General features: G+C 38.5%; 1 long non-coding RNA gene across 1 annotated transcript; it reads right to left on the bottom strand.

Annotated features, from left to right (window-relative positions):
* Positions 1-25,457, bottom strand: LOC140682445 (uncharacterized). Its single transcript, XR_012054214.1, has 4 exons — positions 25,043-25,457; positions 11,520-11,669; positions 9,793-10,009; positions 1-3,947 (listed from the first exon to the last, which is right to left on the bottom strand). It is a non-coding gene; the product is annotated as an uncharacterized lncRNA (long non-coding RNA).
* Positions 25,458-26,213: the final 756 nt, after the last annotated feature.

Below are 26,213 nucleotides of genomic sequence, written 5' to 3'. Positions count from 1 at the left end.
GATAAAGCATGGGAAGGATCCTGTCCTACTCGCCTATAAATAAAATATTTGTGTGCTAGGGCAGGATAGGCCTTTTGGCCTCAGTATGATAAAGTTGTAGAGATTAGCCCCAGAAGACTGCATTATCACAGATGTGCAGTAACACAGAAATAACTCATCAGAAGGAGCAAGTTAGCCATAGTGTTGCAAAAAAAAGAGTAAAATTTCTATATTAAGATGTTAAATATGCTTTATATCTCTATAGCCCACACTAGATACAGCATGTGAAGACAAGTGGAGGCATGTAAACATAACATTGTGAAGTTCAAAGTGTGTCATTCCTTCTAACAGAACTATTAAATTCAGTATTTTAAATACCTCTATAATTTTACATTCTCCTAGCATTTTCAGAAACACTCATTTTTTAACCTTATTCTCCCACTGATATTAAAAAACTTGCAAATTTAGAATGTAATGCACTTTCAATGCATTTTTCCCTGAGCTTGCATCCAAGCAAGAGTGGAGTTTTGTTACTTTGCAGTGAACTCTCACATAGAGAGGAGGAGAAGGACACATCTCCATTTATATATTATACATAACGTGATTTTTAACAATCCTTTTCATTCAATCCTCTAGTCCTCTACACCAGGGTCTGCAACTGAAAACTACTTATCACGTGAGCTACCATAATGCAGCTACAGGCATTGATGATCCACAGAAATTGCACAACATTCCATAAGGCACATATTCAAAACTACTGAGCTGGAGCTTTTACAAAAGGGAGCTCCTCAGGGCTGAAATTTAAGTTAAATAATATCAGCTTTTTTACCAACCAATAACCTTTTTTAGCAAATGGAATACTTACGGTAATGGTAAAAAGTATGAGGAAATTGATTGTTGTTGAATTGGCTTTAATTAAACATCATTCAAATGCTTGCCAACTTAACTGACCTGACCTTGACTGAAAGAAGGAATAAACCACATAATACATGACCTAGTGCTCAGTGTTATTGATCCAGCAGAATGGATAATATACAGTTGTCTAATGCAGCTCACCCTGTGCTCAGAGCTATGAACTCATTCACATAGATTAATTTATTTGGTTCTAGAAACAGCTCTTAGAATTAACAAATGGCTTCTTATTTCTTTTTCCTCTCTTCAGTACTACCAGCACTGCCTTTTGTGCACAGATAAGTGCTACTTGACTTGAAATGTAAAGAAATACCATCTCACAGCTGTCTCTACCCAGGCAATTTGCCATTAAGTGAAGCCTGCCAAAGCAAAGGTTTTGGCATAAGGCAGAAGTAAGTTGTTGCAGTGGCCTGAGAAGCACTCACTGAACACCAGTATGTTCAGTGCTACCACTACCAGGAGGGAGTTCATTGTAGTAGACACCACAGCTCATGAGCTGTTATGCAATGTAGAGTAAAAACATCGAGTGGCCAGCTTCAGAGAATTTGTAATGGGTTTAAACTGCACAGCAACTACAGAACCTAGGGCCTTGAAGGAACGTTTGTAAAGTATACCTTCCCCTCTAATTACTAGGATTTAATTATTAAACTTGAATTCCATTAACATGATGGGTCCCATCCCTTTCACTGTGCCTTTAAATTGCTCACAAAATTTCTCAACTACCAGTAGAAACTTTGATCTTGTAACAAAGACCTGGCTGCAAAAACTACAGGGTAAAATAATGTTTCTTTCATGTTGGTAATTAATTAGATTTTTAAATGTGCATTTTAAAAGAAGTAAGATCAAATCAGATTTTAATGATGGTGACATTAGTAACAAAAGCTCTGTGCAATTTATGCAACCAAACCTTTACAGTAAGCTGAAACCAAACCCCTGTATCTCACTGCCCTTTTAACAATAAAGGGCAATGTCAATTTCATATTGACATTGGAATACCAACATTTCCCACAGAAATTACATTTTCTTAATATTTCTGTTTATAAATACTATGGCATATGGTTAAGAGGATATCCTCCCTCCAAATAATGGACTGTCCAAATATTTGTCTGTCTCCAAAAGAAACACAATATCTATTAGCATCACTTCCACTAAATACAATATGCTCTTTTCAAGCTTTGTAATGTCAAATCTTTTCACAAAATATTGCAGTTGTCCACAATGCTGTATACACCACCATTTCTCTCACTAGTAAAATACTGAACTTATCTCACATGGCTCTTTTGACTGTAGACTTGTCAGCATAAGGAGGCTTTTTTTTTAAACACACAGTTGAGTGTTTTATAGTCTAGATGGTGTTATGTAGAGTATTATTTCAAATAATGCTAATGTTTTCATCTGTTAGGCTGAAAGCATGGTGAGCTGCATGGATGAAGCAAAGGCTTCATCCATGCAGTTGCAAAACTGAAAATGTCTTCTCCCAACAATATTCCATAAAAAGCTCTGTTTCTGGTACCCAAGATAGTTTTCAGCTATAGAACACTTAAAAAGGTTTGGAAACTGTGGCTTTCTTGCTTAAAGCATAACATTAGAAGTTCTGTCATGCCCTGACTGTGATGAATTGTTACAGCCTTTAATATAATGTTATGCCTCATGTCAGGCACTAAAAATTAGACATTTCCTGTTCAGCTGCAAGTGTCACTGATCCCAGTGTATGTGTTCTGAACAGCAGTTCTATTGTACTATGGATCTAGATTATTTAAAGTCTGTAAGAGCATCCAACTGTGTTGCTGTGCCAAGAAAGCAAATCCTAAATACTTAAAAATTAAGATTAGGTAAAAACAGGACCATATGTTTATCTGACTTGCATTCATTATTAAGAGAAAAAACACTTACTAATTTTATTATTCATCTGATAAGGAGGTCAGACATATCAGTAAAAGTGAAAGGGGTGTCACAAACATGACTGCTCCTTTTTGCTCTTGTACCAAAGCTGAGCTCCACAAACAATTGGAAGCTCCCTTCCAGCGAGTGAGCACATGAGCTTGTTAACAGCCACAGCTCTGAGGGAAGGGCCAGGGCAACATGCCTGGGGAGCTGATGGATGTGAGCTGGTGTTCACTGTGAGTTCCAGATGCCCTTTGGACATAACAGGCCCCTGCCTGTGTTTACCATGTAGTCATGAAGCGTAGGTTGAAGGGAGTGTTTCCAGCAGGGAAGTGACCCAGCTAGGCTCATAGGTCTTCTATTCCTTGTGTATTGGTTACCCCCTCACCTTCTTTACCCTGCTTTGTTGGTCCTGAGAGTAACTTTTCTGAGGCTGACAATTTACAGAGCTAGGCTGTATGATGTCCCTACTGTGATACAGCCTCACTCTAACAGCAGCAACCGGGTAGTGGATGTGTAGCATTAATTGACACAGGATACATCCTGTACCACGTACACTGAGAAAAATGCAGCGCCAACCAGGTCTTTAATTTTGTTGAAGGAAGGGGTGTGTGCTCTACACTGATATTCCTCTCTGATATTCTGGACTGTAATCACTCATTCGCATTCAGAGAACAGCTGAATGAAAGACATGTTTCTTCTTTTAACTCTTTTTACTGCTAACGTGCAGAAATTAAGGTTCTCATGTACGTATTTTTCGTGGCAGAAGAGATAAGAACCAGCAGATAAAGTTCAAAACGTCAGTAAACGACGTTCAACCTGTCCTCCATTTGAGTAAGGGACTTATCAAGAACAGGGAGGAGTGAAGGGCACAGCTGGCTTTCCAGATAATCCTCATAACCTTATAGGACCTTTCAAAATATATTACAAACATACTAAAGATTATTTCTTTCTCATGTTTACTTCACTTTTTATTGTGACACAGAGGGGACAGTATCACTGACTGACATGCCCTTTTATTTAAGACTTCTATAAAAATGTGGAGCTTTGAAAGGTCCAGCCACCACTGGCCTCTGTGTATCAGGAGTTCTCCCCATAGCAAGCCAGTCATAATGGTGTGTCCATATCCTTCTGACTGCAGAGACTGCTCCATTTCCTTTGTCAATAATTTCCTGGAACAAAGCAGGAAAAAACAAACCTTAAAGGTGTGTTGCAGTCCTATCCCTTATCTTTCTCCCTTTGGTTGACTTACTCTCTCCAGAGAGCAAGGAGATTGCAACTGTGCTCCTGAGTAAAGGAGGAGGAGAGTCCTTGCCCCCATTAACTATGTTGGTTACTACCCAGACAGTCTGGCCTCAGGCATAGAACCTCACAAATACAATTTCAGACATGAGGATATGAGTTTTCTGTTGATATCACAGTGTGAAATATTCCAAAACAACATTGCAGAACGTGCATATATGCCTATGTGTCTTAGTGGCACCAGTGTCGTATATCACAGTCAAACTAAAACCAGCATCAGCTTTTGTCTTTGTCAGAATCAGGTAAGAGTAGAATGCTGAGTAGGTGTTAGAATAACATTTTTAGAAATTTATTATTTAATGGTTGACTTATCCTTTTGAAGTTATGGGGGGCAGCTATTTTTTTAAATATTATATTGACATTCTGGCTGTATTTGAGACAAAGATTACTAGTTGAAAAGGTAAATCTTTGTTTCACTTAGCAACTGTATTTTAAGTCTATCAACAGTGTGCTTATCCAAGGTGAGTGCACTGCTCTACTTCCATATCATAATAGTGCATATTATGCCAGCAACTAAAAGATGAGAAGAACACCAGGGAAGTTTGCAACATGAAATTGTACATATCTTAATAATTTTGTAAGGACTTACACTAAAGTATAGGTGCTGCTGCATAAAGTTTGAGTTCCTCTTGAAATTGTCTATGTGCCCCCTATGTGCCTTTTGCATGTACTACCAAGATATACAGAATTTAAAAAGAGAATCAACATTCTAAGCAAGGCTGGGGGAAAAAAAAAATCTGTTACAGGCTTTTAGTGATTTCTGGATCCTTTTTTCCAGTCAAGATGACATTTCAATTTTAAATAGCACTTTGTTTGAAATCACCAAGGTATGAAACAGTCGTCTTGCAAGGAACAAAAATAGCTCAGCGCAAACCGCCAACAGAGAGTTTCTGTTATAAAATTTTCTCATTTCTATTATTTGGATGTTGACCTCTTGTGTGATCTCAGACTTCTTACTGAACTATGATTCTCAGAAACTTATGTTGACTTACTACTGGAAACTGCTTACACCTGTTACACCTTTAACCTGATATTTTACTTACATGGCAATTAATTCTGCCTTAACATCATCTGGGTTGTTAATGAAATGTCAGTGTTTCAACTTTAGTGAAAATTGTGTTAACTTTTGGGCTTGCCAGTACAAGAGAGAAATGGATAAATTCCAAACAGCACAGATCACCTAAGATTAAGTGACTCACATAAATGCATAAAGGAAGAAATTAGGAGACCTGGGTTTGTTAAATATGGAGAAGTCTAAGGGGAAATCTGGTTGTCCTTAATGACCAGTGGGAAGTTACCCAAAGGAAAGAAAAAACAGACTCCTCAGAGGTGCTCAGGGAAAGGAGACACAACAAATATAGGCTGCAGAAAGAAAAATTGTGGCAAAAAAAAATAAAAAATTATTTGAGAACTGTGAAGCAACTATAGTAATATACTTGTGGAGAGGCTGTGGAAATTGCACTCTTGGAAATTTCCAAGTCATGACTGGTCATGTCCCTGAAAAACACAGTCTGTGCTCAGATTTAGTTCTGATTTGAGCAGGAGGTTGGTTTAGATCTGTGATTCTAATAGATGTATGGATGAAACCATCAGCTTCCTACAAATCTTTCATGAGACTTTCAGTATCCTTCAAATCTTGTTTATCATGATAAGACATTAGAGCAGTGTATGGATGAGTGCCTTTCTTTACTCCAGCCTAGCCCAAAAAGCTTTCAAAATAGGGTCTACACAGCTGCAAGTTCTCTTCCAGCAGATAGCAGCTAAGTTGCTCATGCTGTATCACTGTCACAAAAAATCCCAAAAATGGAAGTGTAATGTTATGTCAAGTAGAAATCTGATCCAGCCCCCGAACAAGAAAAGAAGCCAAAATGGTGGGTTTTTGAGTAGTAGGTGTGCAAAACATGATTCAGGTAGCGAATGCTTTAACCACTAGTTTACATAATACAATTTACACAGCTTTGCTGTGGCTGAGGAAGCAACTCTCAGCCTTACCTTAAGCTCACACACTCACAAATTTGCATGTATTGCATACATTTATACATGCCTCTATACCTGTATATATGCACATACATGTGTCTGTTCATACATGAGGTACACATGTAGAAATACATGTAAAGAAATACAGTCTGAGAGTAGATTCCTGTGATGTTAAGCTTTGCAGAATATCTGGAAATGGCAAGCTGAATTCCCTCTTGTTTTGCACCACCTTTTACGACATTCCTGGAAAATCACTTTTTCTGAAATTTTAGAGTCTCATAAATACACATCATAGTCTTCTGGCAGTAAAAATTAACTTTAGCAGGAATTGTCTACTCATAGCACCAGCCAAATGTGGGAATTTCTGTTGATAGTAGAACATGTAGACCTCTAGCCTGTGAATAATGTCCCACATGTGAGTGAGTTTAATTACATCACTCTCCCTATGAAAAATGTGCAATTTGGCTGTATGGTGAACTCATTTCAGTTTCCCATCACTGACTGTGCTTTGGGCCTTTTTGCATCCTAAACAGTATGAATCCTAAGCCTCATTAATTTTGCTATTAGCCCTGTTGCTTTTATGGATTTAAAACCCCTCAGTGGGTGTGAAAAGACAGTTTTTGAGGAAGCTGTGCAACTCTCCCCCATTTTACAGCTAGAAGTGTGTCTGATCTAGAAGGAAGACTGCTGCCTTTCTTTTGACATGGTCTGTGGAGCATGATAGACACTCAAAACTCTTAAAAATTAAATTTTTTTTAGGAGCTTATTGGTCTCTGGTATCTTGCCTGCTCTTTTCCTGGGAACAGAGAATGGGATCTCTAGGAAAAACATTTCTACCAAGGTTTTCCAAATAATGTCTGATTTGTCACATTTTTTCCTTGCAATTACATTTTGAACCACTAGATTTTTTAAATTTTACATTTGCTGCATATTCACAACCTCTTGTCTACATTTAAAAAAAAAAATCAAATTGTGATTATTGTTTTCTAGTGGCAGTCTGCAATGAAGTGTAGAGTAACGAGCTACAGCATATACAGCACCCAGACTCCTAATACACATTAAGATTATGCTACTTTCAAGCTAATGCTCTGAAATTTGAATTTGCCCTCATAACACTATCTTTGTGCTGGAATGGCATGAGGTCCAAGAAAAAAAACTCACTCCCGAACGGTAGGCATACAGAAATGTTACACAGGATCCTGAGCCACCTCAGTCCAACGAGTACAGGTGCACAGCCTGCAACTCATGCTGAAAAAACCTTTCTCCTGCTTTCTGCCAACATTTTGCATGCCAGACAGCAGAGTCTGTTTCCAGTTTAACAGAGGAACTAATACTACACTCAGCCAGTATTCAGTGGGGAAAAAAACCCTCTGTTTCAGCTCAGTCCAAGAACTCATGACCTTTAGTAGTCTGTGCAAAACGAGTTTCTGTTCTGATTTATCCACAGCCACTGTGCTGTTTCCCTGTTTGGTGGAACACCACTGTGCAGGATGGGAATGATTTCTTTTAATATACTGGTATCTGTATCTCAAAGTGCATTGGTCAGCAACTGTGGTGGACTCTCCCCTAGTTTCACAAACCCTATGAGCCTCATGAGTTTTCTGCAAAAGCCTAAGCAAAGATGAAGTGGAGCAGAAAGGGAGAGGCTATCAAACTTTAAGGAACAGTAGGTGTGATCTCTGCAATGTTTAGCAGAAACTTCCATGAGGTTTGCGCAAAGCTGATAGTGCTTCCACAGCAAGAACTCAGGTACGGCTGATGACTTCAGCACAGGACAGCTGCAGTGCAGGAAATTAAAGGAAGAGTTTCCTCTCATCTGGATCCAAGAATACGTGATTATTGCTTGCCTATGCACTGGGGAAAAAATCAAAAAGAAGATACTAAACACTTGTATATTAGTGAAATTCTACAGTACTGCAGAATCAGGAAGAAAATTAAAATTTTCAGCTGAGTAACACACACTATTTATCATCAGCAACAATGAAGTAGATGGTGAATTTCCAGGTGGTTATAAAGTATGTGCCATAAACTAATTACCTAGAGTAGATAGCAGGTGCTGTTTTCTTTTTCAGCAAGACAGCTTTTGAGATCAGGAAGAGCCCAGAAGGAACTAAAGGCTATCTGAGTTGTCCCAGATGGGAAAGGTACCTGAGTGTTTGGATGAGCTTTCAGTAGTACAAATTCAAGGGTACACAGTATTTGCTCAAGCTAAGAATTCTCTAAAGCTAATCAGCTGAAGCCCTCAGGAAATAGTCTTCAGTGAAGCAGCTTGCTGTGAGTTCATCAGAAAACACAGATCTGGCTGCTGGCAAGGTACTACTGTGACTGGATCATGTTTTCTGGATCCTTCCACGGTAACCAGTACACCAAATGGTACAGTTCAGAGTATCACTAAGAAAGAAACATAAAAGGCTTTTCTTTGTTGCTTACTAAATTCTAGTAATGAAGTTAAGATGAAATTTGTTCACAGGGATTCCACAAAAATTAAACCAATTATTACTGAATAGAGCCAGATTATTGGATGGAACAAATACAGACTGGAACAACAATCAAAGAAACCACTTTCCTGGGAAATATTCTCTGCTGTGATCACACTATCATGAGAAAGATTATGCTATAGTATAGTACAACCAAATGGAAGCTTTAATGAAGCTGCAATAGTAAATCCTGTTATTGTCAGATCGCAAAAGATGCCTATGAAATTCTTGTTTTATAGCCATGAAACTGTTAATCACTCAGTGATGAAATACTTGAGACAGTTTCAGTTGAATATGAGTTGTTTCTGAGCCTCTTTTCAGTCCTCGGTATTCCTAGGGTTCAGTGAGCTATGCACATTAATTGCACTCTCATTTTAATGTAGCCCAACCCATTAAAACACTGGCATTGCATTTATTCAGTCAGCAAGTCCTGACTCTTTGCAAACAGAGCGTATCACACGTAGGACTTCAATGCCGTAGTTAACTCTCCATCTGCACAGCTGTAAGTAGATAGTGTACAAATGTCTTCTAGAGACCACTAACCAGTTCTACAGGTATGTATGTGTATGTTTCTCTTCCTGGGCCGTCAGTGACTCTCTCCCCTCCACAGCTAAGTCAGCAAGAACATCTCACTGATATAGAATTAACACCAAATATCTACCAGGGTAGATGAAAATCAGCTTTGATATAACTTGTTTTGATTGGAGGCTTTATCTTGCAGTGATGTAATATTATCTCCTAGTATTTTTAGCCTGGTTTCCTAGAAAGCATCTATAACTACTAGAACAGGGCTAGAATTCTTTTTGCATTATAAACATGTAGGATTCATGCAAACAGGATTGTTATCACTACAAGACTTTGAGGCACCTCCCAGTGACTTGGATGAGCCTTCCAACACATAGCCAGAGGAAATGAAGCATTTTTTTTCTAGCTGGTTCTTTGTACTTAGAGCCTTCATCTTAATCTTCAAAGGCCTTCATTAATTCAATCTCAACTTCATAAAGAACACGTCTCCCCTTTCTCTGTGAGGTTTATTTGTAACAGTTCTATTCTCTAGGAATGCCAAGCCCACTGACCTTAAACATCTAACAAGTGAAAACAGAAAGCAAAATTTTCTCTGCTAACTCCTCACATCTCTTCAGCAGAGGGAAATGGAAATGCTCACAGACCTGTCCACTCTGAGACTAAAATGTCAACTACATTTTTGCAGCTGTTTATATATGTAGCCACAAGAAAAAAAAAAAGAGTCATAAATACTTACAGGAAATGCTTGAGGGGAGGTAGGGAATAGATAGTGTTGGCAGAGAAAGGACTGGAGGAAAAGGGCCACAGCTGCCGAAAAGCCGAGCATTAGTTCCACATGTGCTTCTGAGTGCTCCCTTGGACAATATGAAAACCCAGCATGAGGAATGAACCTGAACTCCAGGGCTTCTTGCAGTTGTGAGATTTTCTCAAAGTATTGGCAGAGAGGATGAAGACTGTAGTAAAAGTAAGAAGAATAAAATGACAACCTTTTTTGAGGTTTTGTGAAAAATGGCTGTTTTAAACTACACATTTTTTTCTGATGGGAGTTGAGTGGTTATTTCTTATGCTTCCAAGCTCTTCTGCCATTTTAAATAACTAAAATAGAGCCTAATAACCCAAAGTTGATACCTATAGGTATCAAATTCAGACACTGCACAAACTGAGAAACCAGGTAAGTATTTGCATATGGAGTTTTGATGTTATAGATATTTGTATGTCTGTCCTCACCCTGTGTTTATACATACTGTAAAATGCAAGATTCTTCAATTTGTAGAAAATTAAATGCAATTAAATTAAGTGTAAAGTTAATGTTTAATAAAAATTGAGTAAAAGAGTACAATGAGATATACTGGACACCTACACTTCATTTGCATTATTTATGAGCTGCTATCACACCATCTCTGCCATAGGAGTACTATATGCACAGTTAACAAAATAAACCCAAATTACTTGTATAGTGTAAGTTTTTACAGCTTTTCTAAAGGCATGGTAACATAGATGATGCTGTAAATTTTTCTATTTTCTTTTCCTTCTGTCTTCTTACAACTTTAATATTATTGACTTGTGTCTGCCTGTACAGCAATCACTTTTGTCTGGTAGGTGTGCTAGTACATCTCTCCTGTCATCAGATAACATGCTAATGCCACCGTATTATCCATTTGAAATGTGAAACCAAGGGAAGACTGGTGAAAAAGATCCTGCTTACAGGGGAACAAGTACACTAAAAGCTTGCTAGCTGAAATAAGACCTAATGATAAGAAAAACCAGGAAAGTCACACAAATAGCCTGGTTTACCAAGGAAGACTCATTCTCTTCCCACAGTGCTGCACATATCTCATGACAAGGCTGAGTGGCATTTTGGCCTGTATCAGGAATGGTGTGGCCAGCAGGAGCAGGGAGGTCATTCTTCTCCTGTACTCGGCACTGATGAGGGCACACCTTGAGTGCTGTGTCCAGTTCTGGTCCCTCAGTTTAGGAAGGACATTGAGATGCTTGAGCGCATCCAGAGGAGAGCAACAAAGCTGGTGAGGGGCTTGGAACACAAGCCCTGTGGGGAATGACTGAGGGAGCTGGGGGTGTTCAGCCTGGAGAAAAAGAGACTCAGGGGTGACCTTATCACTCTCTACAACTTCCTGAAAGGTGGATGTAGTCAGGTGGGGGTTTGTCTCTTTCTCCAGACAGCAGTTGACAGAACCAGAGGACACAGTCTCAAGCTGCACCAAGGGAAATATAGGTTGGATATTAGGAAAATATTTTTTATGGAAAGAGTAATAAAGTACTGGAATGGTCTGCCCAGGGAGGTGGTGGAGTCACCATCCCTGGATGTCTTTAAAAAAAGACTGGATGTGGCACTCGGTGCCATGGTTTCGTTGAGGTGTTAGGGCATGGGTTGGTCTCAATGATCTTGAAGGTCTCTTCCAACCTAGTGATTCTGTGATTCCGTGATGTCCAAGGCACACTCACCCGTTGCTTTTTGCTTCTTGAATGGCATCCTTACTCCTCTGTCACCAGTTATTTCTGCACTCCAGGGGCTCTGCTTTAAAGTGCAGCAGGTGAGTAAGGTTCCTTTTCCCAAGGGAATCAACAGTCAGTTCAGGTACCATCCAGCCTCATCTGAGAGGAAAGAGTTACAGAAGCAGAGGCCACAGTAAGGACCTCTTCCCACAGGGAATATCAGCAAAGCCCATACAGCACCAGGAAAGGTTCGCATTGATCCCCAGCCCCAGTTCCTCCTTTCCCCTGCTCCTGTAGGTGATGCATTCTTGCTTTTCAAACAAGGTTTCCAAGAGATACTGAACTAATATCTGGCTGTCCAGCTGAGATAATTGAAATGTGTCTTTTCACACCTCCCTGTCCCCTAAGAAAAATCTGAGTGCAGGCTGACTATTCTCTTCTTTGTATTTCCATCAATTTTTGTACATTTTTGAGCAGCTTTTCTGAAACACACATTTCCAAGCACTTGCTTTCCTTGTTACAATGCATGCTAGGCCTTCTGCTTTAGGTAGGGTAGGCTGCTTTTTTTTCTTTTCTTCTTCAGTCTGAGAAGGAGACAGCAGCTTTGCTTTAACCTTCAAATCAAGACATTTTAATTTAATTTCTAAACACAAGGCAGAGCAAAGTAACTTATACAGAAACTGAGCTGGTTTTGGATTAAATTTGGTGCTTTCATCAGAAAGATTAACAAGTAAGGCTTTGAACAAAAGCTAGACTATTGCACGATGATATACCCAGAATGTTCTTCAGGGAAGAGCTGTATAAGGCAATGCTTCAGAAAATCAATACCTATATTTTTTACAGTTCTAAAAGTATCCTGTTTACTTTTTCAGCGATAACACAATTTTGTCTGGAAAATAAACCTGATGCCAAGCATTAAAGTTTAATAGAAAACGCAACCCAGATTTTCCCCCTGCTTTGTCCTTTGCTGCTCTTTAAGTAGTTAAAAGGCATCAGAATGTATTGCTTAAAATGCACCTATTTTGTTTTATCTGACAAAGAAAGTAAAGCATTTCATCTGAGATCTAAATCTAAAAGTGGCAGTGAATGTATTTAAGATAGAACCAAAAAGAAAAGATATGTATAAAATAGATTGGGTGAAACTTTAACTCTACTGAATCCTGTGGCAAAATCCCCACTGACTTCATAGAGCCAAGATTTTACCTTTCAATCACAGTATGAACTCAGCTGATGCTGCACAACTTTTAGAGGAGGAAAAAAAATTACAAACTCAATATTCAAGATAGAGTCAAGTTTAGATTCAGTTGAACTCTGAGCTGACATTTAGCACATGGTTTATTCAGCAGAGGAAAATTATAGATGTGAAAGAATTTTAAGTGTGATGTGAAAAACAGTAAAATGTAACCTCTTTTTAAATCAAAATGCCAGTCTTTAATTTGGTGCACAAAAATTTTCTCTATAATTTTCATAGGCTTTAACTGTTTAAGGGTGACCTTCTAGTCTGGTCAGATGTAATCTTCTGAAAGATTTACCATGCCATAAGGATAGCAACAATGGGAATGGGAGAAAAGTGACAGAATAGGGCAATAACAGTGTCCATGTTCAGGCAAAAAGCAGCAAGGAAGACCAGAGGTCATTTTGGACAATCCTAAAGAATCCTCATGTGTTTTCTTCCATAATGCTACAATTCTTAATGTTCCAATTTTTAATATGACAGAAATAACAGAAAAATAAGTGTCTTACATGCCTTCTACAACAACAGACTATAGAAGAAAGTAAATTCTTTTGATGAAGAGTGACCTGGTCAAAATATGGAGCTTAAAGACAAGAGAAGGATGCAAATCCTTGAGAGCAGCAAATACTTCACAATTCTATCTGGAATAAATGACAAAAGTCTATTGGCTTCAGTATAACAGTCTGCAATCTTGAATAAGTATTTAGTTGTCTTCTGAAGGAGATCTGATGGCATCTGGAACAGCAGCCCCTTCTCCTCTGGAGAACACTGACTTTTTTGAGCATTCTGGTAATGAAAAGGAGAAAGCTGTCTAGATAAACATTATGTAGAAGATCACTTTCTTAAATTAAAAATAGCTTCCCACTGAAAAGTTTTGTGCAGAAATGAGGCTTTGGTTAAGATATTTTTTATTTATACCCTTAATTTCATGGCACAATTTCTACTACTTATACCTCTCCAAGAGAACACTGAGATTTAACATAAGACATTTAAAAATTCTTCTGTGAGAGATGATGATAGCTTTGCTGTAGATATATCACAAAAAGTAGTGAAAGTTGGTCTATTTGGAACTGAATAGAGCAGAAATAATACTGTGGTTTCAGTTCCCAGTAAGTGCAACATCACAGGCCAGTGAGGGCATGTTCACTGAGGCCTGATCCTCGTGACTTAATAATGCACCTATTAACTGCAAACACATAACAACTTTCACTGCAATCACAGTTAAAATCAAATCTGTACCTCCCTGCTTGGTGTACAAGAGCCTGAGGCAAACTGGATCATCAGCAGGGTTTTTGAAATGTTCTTAGAGGAGCTGTCGGAGTCAGCAGCAGTGGGGAGCGGAGGAGCCTGAATGTCAAACAAGGTCTTGAAGCAGGAGGGAAGATGCTGGCTGGATTCCAGCACAAAGGGATAAAGGAAAACCATGCCCACAGCCCTTACCTGAGAGCAAGGGACTGGGGGCAGGGAGTGTGAATTAGATGGATTTGTACACAACACAGGAGCAAGAAACAACAAAGAGATTTCTTCAGAGTGTTGGAATTAACCTTCAGGTTTAATGTTCCTCGGTTTTGAAATCACCCTGAACTTGATGTGGTTAAGGAAACAGTTGCCCTAAGAAAATATAGTTTTGCCATAAGAAACAGTATTTTCTTAATCTTTTCTGTAAAATTGACAGCATTATTTTAAAGCCCTTATTAAATCCCAGTAAGTACCAGTAAAAATCAATACAGGGTATAGATGGGTATCTATGTGTATGAATGCTTGTGGTGTTGGACACTTAACACATGCCAACAGAAAAACTCTGTTGAGGGGAGGTTCAGATCTAATTCTGTGAGGGTGGTGAGCATTTCATAGCATGTTTCCAAGACTGACTTTTGAGGCAGTTTCCAGAAGTCAACCCTTTTGTTCCTTTCTATTTTTCTTAAATGAAATGGGCTACCCTTCTCTTTCAACACTCTAATTATCATTAGCCTCAGAAACCACTTTGCAATTCATGAAAGTCTGAATTCTTCATGTTGACTAAGCAAACCCTTAATAAAAACAAACATTTATTGCAAACTCATTCCATGGTAATTAATATCCTAATTATATCTGTTTAATATCTGACATGCATCTGTAACAGGCAAGGTTCTGTTCTCACTGTTGTCTTTCCTATTGCTCAAACTTGCACGTTAGAAACTCAACAGTCAACATGTGTCTACAGTTAATTAAAAGCAATCTGCAGCAACTATTTTACAGCCTTCCATCTGAAGCACCCAAAGCAATAGATATGGTCTTTCTTTAGATTTTGGACAGATAGAAAGCTCACTAGGCTTCTCAGACCATCTGCATTTCTGAAGATCAAAACGTTAAAGCAGAAGAGGAGTATCTTCCTGCCAGAACACAGCTCAGAGAGTTTGCCTGCAGCAGCAGCAAAATATTCAGTAGGTGTTTTCATGAATGGTCATGAAAAGAGAGGGACAATTATCCTACAGTTTCCCCTGAGTAACTGAATAATCATCCAGGGATGCCATGTCTCAGTAATCCCGCAGTGCATGAGTCAGCATCAGTGCGTGGGAGAGTTGTTTTCTTTTCTTTTTTACAGTTCACAGTGGAATTAGAATATTTGGAAATTTGTAACATTTTCAGATTGACAAATGTAAACTTCTGTAGGATTTTTAAAAAGTTTTCCATCCCTACTGATGGACTCTTTTAGAGTAGTTAGAGGCTTAAAAGGATATGCATACTGTAAATATGAACATGGCATTATAACTTCTGCTGTGTATTGGGAATGGAAAGGGGAAATATAATTTACTGCATCTGTTCTGTACTGGAGGGCAGAAAAAATGAATTTGGAGACTGCAATGCAGTCTACTTAGCTTCTACAGCTTTCCTCAAATGTATTGTGTAAACACAGTCCCTGAAAGAACTCTCAGGTTAAAGAGTAAAATAGCATGGATGTAACTGATGAACTCCTTGGTTTTTGGTTTTCTTGTTTCCTGTTTTCTGGTGCTCTGAGCATGCACAGAGTCATAAATCATTGTGCCTAAAGGACCCAATAGGGTGTTTTACCAATACTGTCCTAAGTTTGCATGTGAAGAAAATAGAACATAAAATAGCTATCTGAATTATCCTCTATATCAGCAAATCTGTGGTAGATCTGGACATTAAATTTTGACCTTCTGAATCCTCATCCTCTGCTTAACAACCAAGGCAGTTTCCATCTAACCTATCGTTTGGTGCATAGTTTCTGCTAACTGCTCACCTGTACCAGAGGAGCTTCAGGAAATGCTCCAGAAACTGTAGCAGAGCAATACATTTTCTGTATGATTATTTATTCTGATGACTAGTTACAATTCCAGGAGGATATGTGTCTTCAGCTCCTTAAGTTTTCATCCTCAGCCATATTACATTGGTGTCTAGTGACATTGCTGCATTAAGGCATTCTGTCCATCACTGAATTACGCATGCAGTCTGCAGCTGTTCTGATAGCTATACACAGATATGGGCTGAATTACAATGGAAAGATGACTCTGTATATATAGTTAGGGATGACTTTATTACTTCTATGCGCACTGGAAAAGAAAGGACTTTCAGAAGGAAACTGATTTTTTTTCCTGGAAAATGAAATTATATGAAATCAGAATGAGTGTGAAAAACCATGAGAAATTATCTAGAAAGCTATTCCACTCTCTGTTTATCACTTCACCTCTGGTCTATCTTTTATAAGACTCCAACATGTAAACCACTTGAGACTTAGAAATAGTATATCCTCACATTAAGCAGATTAGCTCACAGTCTTCCCAGCTCTTTAAAAATTTATTTTAATGCATCTTGCGAAACTTTCTTCTCTGTAAAAGCAGTATTTTGGATTTTGAAGACATGTCCATCCACATGTTTGTGTGGATGTCAGATCAAGAATTCTATGAAGCAATAGCTGGCAAAGCTTGAGGTTTCAAAAGTGTCAGAGCCAAATAAGAGTTATGCATATGTTTTCCTTACTGGGCCTATAGAGCCTTTCCTTCATTCTGTGCTGTTTGCCTCTGTCATGATTTGAAATATGCCAAAGTACTACAGCATACTCAGGCCAAGTATTAAATGAAAATCATATACTATACTAGTATCACTGAGAATGACATCTTGGAAAGAAACTAAATCTGTTAATTTCTAAATCTGTTTATGCTGTTCAGGCAGCAGCATGGCAGTGCATTTCCTGGATGGTTTAAGTTTTTGACAATAATTTTGCAAAATTGGATTCTGGTGAAAATGAAAAATGTCCTATGGGAATAATATTTTTAACAGCAATAGTAAGGTTTCTATAGGCAATTTTAAGCTTTGATCTTTAAACCTTCCCCCTCCTTGCCACCTTTGGTTTTTCAAATCAGCGATGAAATTCTAAGATAATATAATGAAAATAAGTGAAAGGCAGATTTCTTACTGATAAGTGAATGTATTAAATATTACTATATTTCAAAGTTTCACCATTACTTGATCATAACTGAAAGAAATGCAGCCTATCAAAAATATCCAGGGGCACAAACTGAGACTTCTACAAGCTGTATTCTCTCTTTGGGCTACAGTGATCTGACTGAGGCTAGAAATGAGTCAGCTGCTCAGTATATCAGCAGTATATCAGCTGCTGAACTGGGACAGATCATTAGGTACTGATCCCAGGAGTTTCACTGAATATAATGTTGTTTACTAGAATTTCTTAAAGCTCAGTGTTCTGTGTGTGGAATATCATGTTTAGTGAGACTCAGGATTCATAACATTTTTATTCATATGGGTAATCCTTTGTCTTCTCTTTAGTAGTTGAGGAAGTTACATAAAGCTAAAACATATTGCAATATAAATCATAACATATAATGGGCTTCCATAAACCATTTAAACTATCAGATATTGCATGTAGCTGCTGTCATGTAGTCTAGAGCTTCTACAACACAGCTCACTGCCTTTTCACTGAGTTTGTTCCTCATTCCAGAACACTTAACTTCTCCTGCTTTGAGCCTGAGATCAAAATATGATCCATTTCATACTTTGGGTTTTAGTTTGCCATCCATGCTTGCATTTCTGCCTCCCTGTTTGCCCATGTATCATACATGTTGTCATCCAGACCAAGATATAAATGTTCACCTGGGTATAGCCAAATGTCTTTCTGGCATAGCCACTGAATTCAAGTTTGTGGACTAGATTTAATATTTATTTCTCTCTCCTGCTGCTGAGATTAGTTTGGAGTAGGAGTGGTAAGAGCAGTGCAAGCCAGTCAGGGAGCAACATGCAAAGTACCAAATTCTCCTTAACAGAACAGTTAATACACTTTTCACTTTTCCTTTAAATGATCTGTTCATTCACATCCTGGATCATGTTTATTACAAGTTTGGTTTAGTTTTTTTTTGTTTTCCTTAATTAATTTTAATCTGTGAAAGTAAAGAGTACCACTCAGGTCCATGGGTTACACCAGGTGCCACAGAGGACAGACCATTTTTCACACAATAGCAACATATTTTCCAGGCCTTCCTAAGCTTTATTTTGAATTCTGTTGTTTCCTGTTTCTGTTGTTTTAATAGCAACAACAAGACTATATTGTGATGAGGAATGCCACAGGGGTATATCAAGAAGACTTTTATTAAATCATAGTGATGTATAGACGCAAAACAAAATTCTGCCAGAAGGTAAATCCTATTTTTAAAGCCTACAGTACATTATTAGACTTGCAGTACACATGTGCTAGGGAAAATCTACCAAGCCATGTTAAAATATCTGCAGAACAACTGATTGCAAAACATTACTTCTACTTTCAGGAAGAAATTTCAATGGTTGACTTTTAACTGAATAATGGGTTTGATTTTAAAATAATATCATATTCATTAGTTAGCAGTAAGGAGGCCTCATGAACTCTAGAGCCTGGCTTGTAACAATAAGTAAAAAAATAACAACAGGATTTCTGTGTACCATACTTCTAATTGCCATGGGCTCCTCCTATTTCTAGATAGCCATTATTTGAGTTGAGAGGTAAATGATCATGAAGGCACAAACCCACACTTGACATGGGGGATTTTTCATAAGATTTTTTTTTTCTCTCTCTTTCTCTTTGTTTCTTCCAGAAAATACAGGTAATTTAGGCAATTTTCAGACTATGCACTTTCATTCCTCTTCTTCATTACCTAGCTTTTCTAGATTAAGAGAGATACTCTTATAACCTTGTAACTTCTGCTGTGTTGTTTATAATAGTAGCTTGCAAGTGAGAAAAATGAGAGACTAAAGAAGATGCAACAAGTTCTATAAAACATTGAAATTGAAGTATTGAAGCAACAGATTCCCTCCAACTGAAACCACAGTGGGTATATATTCATGGTGACTAATTCTGTACCACTGCAGATTCTGGATACAGAAATGGGTTCTTTCTGAAGTCAGAAATCTCTGAGTTAGTGTAGGTCTAAAATTTTTTTCTTTAAGAATCTTCCATTTATGAAGATGCCTAATGATCTCCTCTGGGACTATTCTTTCTTAAGCTTACTCAAAGTAGGAGGACAGAATCTGATGCCTCTAGTATTAATGAATCAACTTCACACATAAATAAATAAGTTGGAAGAATCTGAGTATTCATTCAGCTTTAAATAAAAGTTTTGCAATAATGACAGTTACCCCTTGAGTTTTATAACACTTTATGCTTCTCCAGCAGAGTGGGAATTACATTTTTAAGAGAAGAGCAGGTCTGTTCTAGAAAGATTAAGCACATGGACATCCCTGCATATTTACAGTAGTTCCCACTTTTTCTTAGACTACAAAGTTAAATTATTAACACTTTCATTTGCAGTCTAATCAATGAAATTATACAACCAGTACCTAGATGTTATCCAGAGAAAGGCAAAAATTTAGTTACAGGATACCACAAAAAAAAAAAAAAAAAAAAAAAAGTAGTAGCATGCATACAGACTAAGAATGACTAAAAAAATATCACAGTGTAGCCAAGTAGGCAAATTTTACTCTGGGTTGCATTCATACAGGAGCTGACAAAGATGTGGGAGGTAATTATTCCTTCTACTTGATCCCAGCAAGATGAAAAACATTTTTCTCCCTTCTGTTGCTATAAAATGTTATTGTAAAGAAGATGATGATAAGTAATTCTTCAGTGCCAATGGGAGAAGAACAAACATAAATTAGCTTAAATTATACCAAAATTATCTCACTGATTATAAGAGAAAACTTCTTTTTGGCTGTTAAAGCACTGAAATTGTGCTCCTATGGAAGTTATGAAGTATCCTTCACCGGAGGTTTTTAGGATGGGTTAGACAAAAAACTCTCAGGGTGATCTTAGTGTAGACCATTGATCAGCTTCATTCCAAAGGACTGGAGCACATGGCTTTCCAAGGTTCTGCATTTTTGCTCTTCTATGAATCTGATTGAATTTACCACCAGCTGGATCTCTTCTTGTTGCACTTCCCATTTGCATAAATGTCTTTCTTGCTGTACAAACTTCATGTTTGTAATACTGTGAGTGTATAGGAATTCAGAGAACTTCCTGTTATCTGAGTGATCTTTTCACTGCTGCATTTATGGGGACAAATTTTCTGAGTCCCTCTCTAATTTCATGCACCAAGTCTGAAAAGGTAAAGCCAAAGTAAGCAGCAACCTACAGCCCTAATGTCCAGTGCCACTTCTGACTCTTCCCTGTCTCCTGGCTGTGCTCCTATTGACATAACCAGCAGCTTTCTGCTGCCAGATATCCTATCTCTTCCTCTGGCAGCAGAATCAAAAAAAAAGCCGTACTATTTTCAGATTTTCTCTTGTAATATAATCATGACAGAGTATGAAACTGCTAATTAAACTCCTCAAGTAATGTGGCAAAGATTCTTGGATTTCCTTAGATGTTACTGGGCTACAGTGGCTCCTCCTGGCACCATTTGCCACCATCAGAGGGGTGCAGGGCCTCCTCCCAGGCTGCCTCACACAGCAAGGGAGGAACAGCCCCACAAATCTGCCCCATCCCACAGCATGTGCCTCACTCTGGAGGTGCAGGCATTGACAGCTCAGAGCATTCTGTGCTAGTTCCAGGGAGAGGTGACACCAGGGGTGCTCTGCCTTGCACACAATCCCTGGCATGTCACTGCAATGATGAGGATAAAAAAGCTTAAGGACTCAGGACCCTCTGTCCAAAAAGCACAATAGAAATTAACTAGGACTTTGGCTTCAGCTAGTTAAGCATTCAAAATACAACACTTTGCTTTGCCTGATTTTAGAGTTATCCAAGTCCACGGTTACTTATGTTCTCATTAGTAAAATCTCTAAAGTTTTACCTCTAAGTATGTTGGAAATGCCTCAGTTTTATCGATATTCCATTCTAAGGAGACAGATGATGCATAGCTCACTCAGGTTTGCAGGGGAGGTTCTTTCTATCTCTCTTGCTCAACTCTGAAGAAGTTTAGACCACTTCTATTAGAAAAGGGACTGCACAAAATATAGAGGCTGCTGGTAGTTACAGCACCTCAGATCCATGACTTAATGACCTGTAATGATTCAAGCATTCACAGAAGGGGGAACAAGGCCCCCAGCACATTTTCTAAGAGAGTACCTGACAGTAGACTGAAGGGTAATTCTCTCAACTTCCACTTTCCAGAGAATAATTAAATATTTACTAAGTCAGAGCAAGGAAAGGAGAGTAATATGAGAACACTAAGGGGCTAAGCCACAGGCTTCTTGTGAAAGAGAGTACTTCTTTTCAAATATTTAAATTTCAAATTGGAAAAGAGTGCAGAAAGTGAGATTCTTCTCTTCTCCCAGATGAAAATCAGAAGAAAACAGTGAGCTATAGTGACATGTTCACTCATGTCTTTTTTTCTAGGGCACAGTGAATATTTAATACATCTACAAGGACGGATATAGCTTCCGCAACAGTGACTGAAAAGAATCTTTTCCACCTGAGTACCACTGGTAAAGTAATTTGGGTGTGGAGAACATAGATTCAACCTCCTACAGCACAGGAATGAATCCATTCTAGTTGTACTTTTTTGCTTAAATACCCAGCTATGTCCACCATTGGAATAGAGCCACTGTTTAGGCCATACTTGGTGAGAGAGTCTGGCACAAGGCATTCACATCCAGGTGAAATCTGGTGGTTTGAAACCAATGCCGGAGTAGGGGACTCCACACAGGCTAGAGATGTGATCTAAATCTCATCCTAACATGTGCCACCTGTCCAGCTTGCTGTATTTGGGGATATCTTATTTCTAGAGCCTACATTTTAACATGTATTGCACGCGAAGCAATGCATGGAGTTATCTAGCATCTCAGGGCTGAGGTATCCTGACAACTGGGTCTTTTAATAGTGAGTGAAAATTTCCTTGTAAACCCAGATCTGGATTTTACATTTTCAGTCTGCACTGCTAATGGCTGTATTTCAGGAAGAATAATCATTGCTATTTTGTACTGTTGCTAAGAAGTCAAGTTTTCTGGACATCTTCCAGAGGTGAGTGTTAGCTTATTGGGCCAGCTGCCAACAAAACTCTGCTTCTTGAACCTCCAGGTTTTACTCTTGGGATTAATGATGGAGCTGTCATGAAATCATGGCCAGACTGCCCTTCAGGTACCATGAATCTGGGAGGCCTTCAATCTTCAATGGGAGCTGGTATTTAAAATCCAGTAAAATAGGAGTTTGGCACCAATGAAGCTCCATGTGAGCCCTCTCAGTGGATGTTATATGCAACTGAATGGTTAACTATTCAAGGTGGTGACTTCAGAGTTATATATAGAAGACTTTTCCCAACAGTTGCAAAATGGTGTGGCCACAAATGGACCACAAGTCCACACTAGAGGTGACTGTCTGCAACCATGCACATAAAATGAACTCTTTCCTCAATGTGAGTCTTTGAGCATTTAGACAAATAGCTAAATAATTTCACCGTTTATTCAGCTTTTCAGAAGAAGAGAGAAACAGGTCCTTGTTAAAACTAAAAAAAAAAAAAAAAAAAAAAAAAAAAAACCAACAAAAAAAACCCTAAAAAAAAAGGAAAGAAAATTTTTTTAATAAAAAAGACTGTTTAGAAAATGAGCTTGAACAAAACCTGTCAGCTCTTCACAACTGTGAGTGGTTCAGTTCCATATGAAGATATTGCATCAAAGAGAAGAATATTAGAATATTAACTGTTCCTCCACCATGCCATATCTGACTCCTCTCCTGAGTTTGAGAAGCAGTCAGCATCAGCAGGGTGAATCATCCTGCTGCACACAGCCCTGCTTGGCAAACTGCAAACAGCCTTCCCCTGGGACTCTGCTCCAGTTTGCACGTTTATCCCCACTGGAGGCCCTAGCTAAAATAAGGAACACCACATCTGCAATGTGCATTTATGCTGCTTCCTGGCAAAATAAGTGTAGACGGACATAAAATAATCTTTGTGAGGTGGAAGGCAGGATGTTTGGGGAATGGGGGTATCTGAAGAATCTTTAAAACTTTCTGAAGTCTGGTAAAGAGCATGGGGTAAAAGTGTGGTCAGCAGAGAAGTTTACTTGGAAACTTGTTGGAGTCTTTGCAGGAAACACAAAAGAGTTTATATATTTGGATTCAAAGGTTATATTAAAGTTGAGCCTACTCAGTGTTTATTTCTCACTTCTAATTTGGGTAGTTTACTCAGTTCTCATGTATGTCAAATAAGAAAGTTTATCTAAACTTCATTTTTTGTTATTCAGTTGTTTAAAGAGCCACTAACTTTTCATTGTTTCTTTCTTAAGGATGTAGAACTTATCCCATGACTAGAAGCTGACATTCTAGGAGGTTTATAGTATAAAATATGCCAGCTACTGAGTGAGGTAACTGTAGTGGAAAATATGTTTTCTAAGTGGTTGTGGAGCAGTGTGCAGCTAAATCTGGCAAAGAAGTGAATGCTTGCATTTTCCATTGATGTCAGCTCTCAGGACATCATCTTGTAAATGTGAAGCTGACTGAAGAAGAAATTTACCCACTCTAACAGTGAGTGGGTAAATTTAAAATATATTAAGACTTAGCAACATAAGAAAACACATAGCCTGAAAGGATGGTGTTTTTAATGCATCTTGATACTTTGCTGTGTGTTCAGAGTAAGTGTATTGGGTGTTTTTGCAACATTTATAACAAAAGTGTTCTGCTTCATTAATCCTACGACCAAGAATTATTTTAATTGTGCTGTTAGGCAGGTAATTTCAAGGGGCTTTTGCCCTTTAAAAGTCCTAATGAAGGGATAGTCAATGCAAGCCCATCTCTAATCACTCTTCCAAGACTATCTGAGATGCCCTATCACCACATCCCCCCTTTCCTATCATCACATATCCTGTAGGTACAGGAAAGAGCATGTGGTGATAGGAAAGGGGGTGACTTCAAACTGAAAGAGGGTAGGTTTAGATTAGATATTAGGAAGAAATTCTTTACTGTGGAGTGCTGAGGCACTGGAATAGGGTGCCTAGAGAAGGTGTGAGAGCCCCCTCCCTGGAAGTGTTCAACACCAGGTTGAATGGGGTCCTGAGTAACCTGGTCTAGAGGAAGGTGCCTATGCCAGTGACAAGTGGGTTAAAACTGGGTGATTTTAAGGTCTCTTCCAACCCAAACTATTCTATGATTCCCTGATCTAGAGACATGGAATGATATTCATTCTGTTGCTTCCAAAAGTGTCTTACTGAATCACTTTATTCTCTTCTTGACATGTTGCTTTCAATACCCCCTATAACTGAGGACACTGCGCTTTGAACTGCCAACTCTATCTAAAATCACATGATATTTTTGCTCTTATGTGGAATCAGTTCATTCACTAACAAAAAGTCACCTTGAAATGCTCTGAATGCCCTTGATTCCCTCAAATGTGCATTTGAATCCCTAGTTCAGTGATTATTGCTTGTAATAACATCAAGGGAAATACACAAGAAGACAAAAAATGTTAATGATGGCTCACAAGAGGAAGTTTCCAGAAGCAATTTGATCAAAAGGATCCAAGTCAGATCCCATTTAAGATCAGGAATAAATTGTGGAGCTCTTTTTATCTATTCCATCTTGTGACTCACTGTGCAAAGCAGTGCTGCTTCTAAGATCTTTCTGTTTCACCCAGCAATAGAACTAGCTCAGGAAGTAAAGAGCAGCAGGATGCAGGGAATTAACAGCTATGTAAAATCTCACATTTTATGAAACTTTTAAAAATAATAAACTGAAGCACTTAAAGGACAAAAGTTTCACTTTAGTCAATTTTATTTTTTAAAGAGGCTTCTGGTTTTCCTTCATTTCTTATCCAAATGAAATTTACTGCAGAAAATAAAGACATTTTTCAGTTTGTTGTAGGTTGAGAAAAATGTGCTTACTTACTCGCTGCTTTTCCTTCGTGATCCTTTTCTGTAGAGGGCTTAGACATTTCATTCCCCAAAGGAAGGATTCTGGATCAGCTGGGACAAGATGTTCTCATGGAAATATTTAAATATGCAATTATTATCTGATATGTCCTCACATGTTCTTAAAGCTCACTAAGTCATATGATACTCTGTTCTCCTGTGGAAAAGCCAGCCTACAATCTTCCCTTTCCCTGTTTCATGGGAGATTCTAAGGAGTGTCTGAGGGCATGTTATCTCAGCTGGTTAGAGAAGAACAGTAACACCAGGGTTGTGGGTTTGACCCCTATATGGGCCATTCACTTAATGGTTGGACTCAATGATCCTTGGGATCCCTTCCAACTCAGAATCTTCTGTGAAATCTGTGTGGGTGAGGTGGATGGCTCTATCCAAGCAGAGGGTTGCTGTTTCTGAAAGCCCCATGACTTCCTGTAAGCAGAGACTTTAGATTTTTTCATCAGTGCTGATGACTTTTTAAGCTAACTCCTAAGGGCATGGGAGCAGGAAATTCCCAAATGTGAGAAATCAAGCAGGACAGGCAGAACAGGAGTCTTCTCTTGAAAATAAGGCAAAAAAGAAAGGTGTATGCCCAGTGGACATGGAAAGAATACAGAGAGGTTGCTTGCCACTGTAACAGAAAATTCTTGTGGCCAGAGCTAAGCCTGGAGATAAAACTTGGTCAGAAATGTGGGAGACAATAAAAATATTTTTTTCAAATATATGAATGGCAAAAGGCAGTATAAAAACATCAGCCCATTTACAGGTTGAGGATGGTCACCCCAAAAACAGATGACAAAACAGAGGTGGCTAACTAATTCTTTATCTCTGCCTTCAACAGAGATGCCAGATCAAAGGGGTTTCAGTGCCCTGACCTGGAAGACCATGACTGCAAAAATGATCAACTCCCTGTCAATCCTGAAGCTGCTGCTCCAGCTGGATCCCTACAAATCCATGGAACCTGATGGTATTTATCTGAGAATCCCCAAAGAACTGGCTGATGTCATTACAAAACCACTCTTGATGATTTTTGAATTGTCTTGGGAATCCAGAGAGATCCCAGCTGACTGGAAGCTGACTAACCTTGCCCAATTTTTTGAGAAGGGCAAGAAAGAGGACCCTAGACTCTCCAAGCCTGTCAGTTTCCCTTCAGT

The sequence above is a fragment of the Taeniopygia guttata genome, chromosome 2, assembly GCF_048771995.1.
Source record: "Taeniopygia guttata chromosome 2, bTaeGut7.mat, whole genome shotgun sequence".
In the NCBI taxonomy this organism is placed as follows: Eukaryota; Metazoa; Chordata; class Aves; order Passeriformes; family Estrildidae; genus Taeniopygia; species Taeniopygia guttata.
Note: the sequence above shows the minus strand (reverse complement) of the source record. Positions and strands in the feature narration are given on the sequence as shown.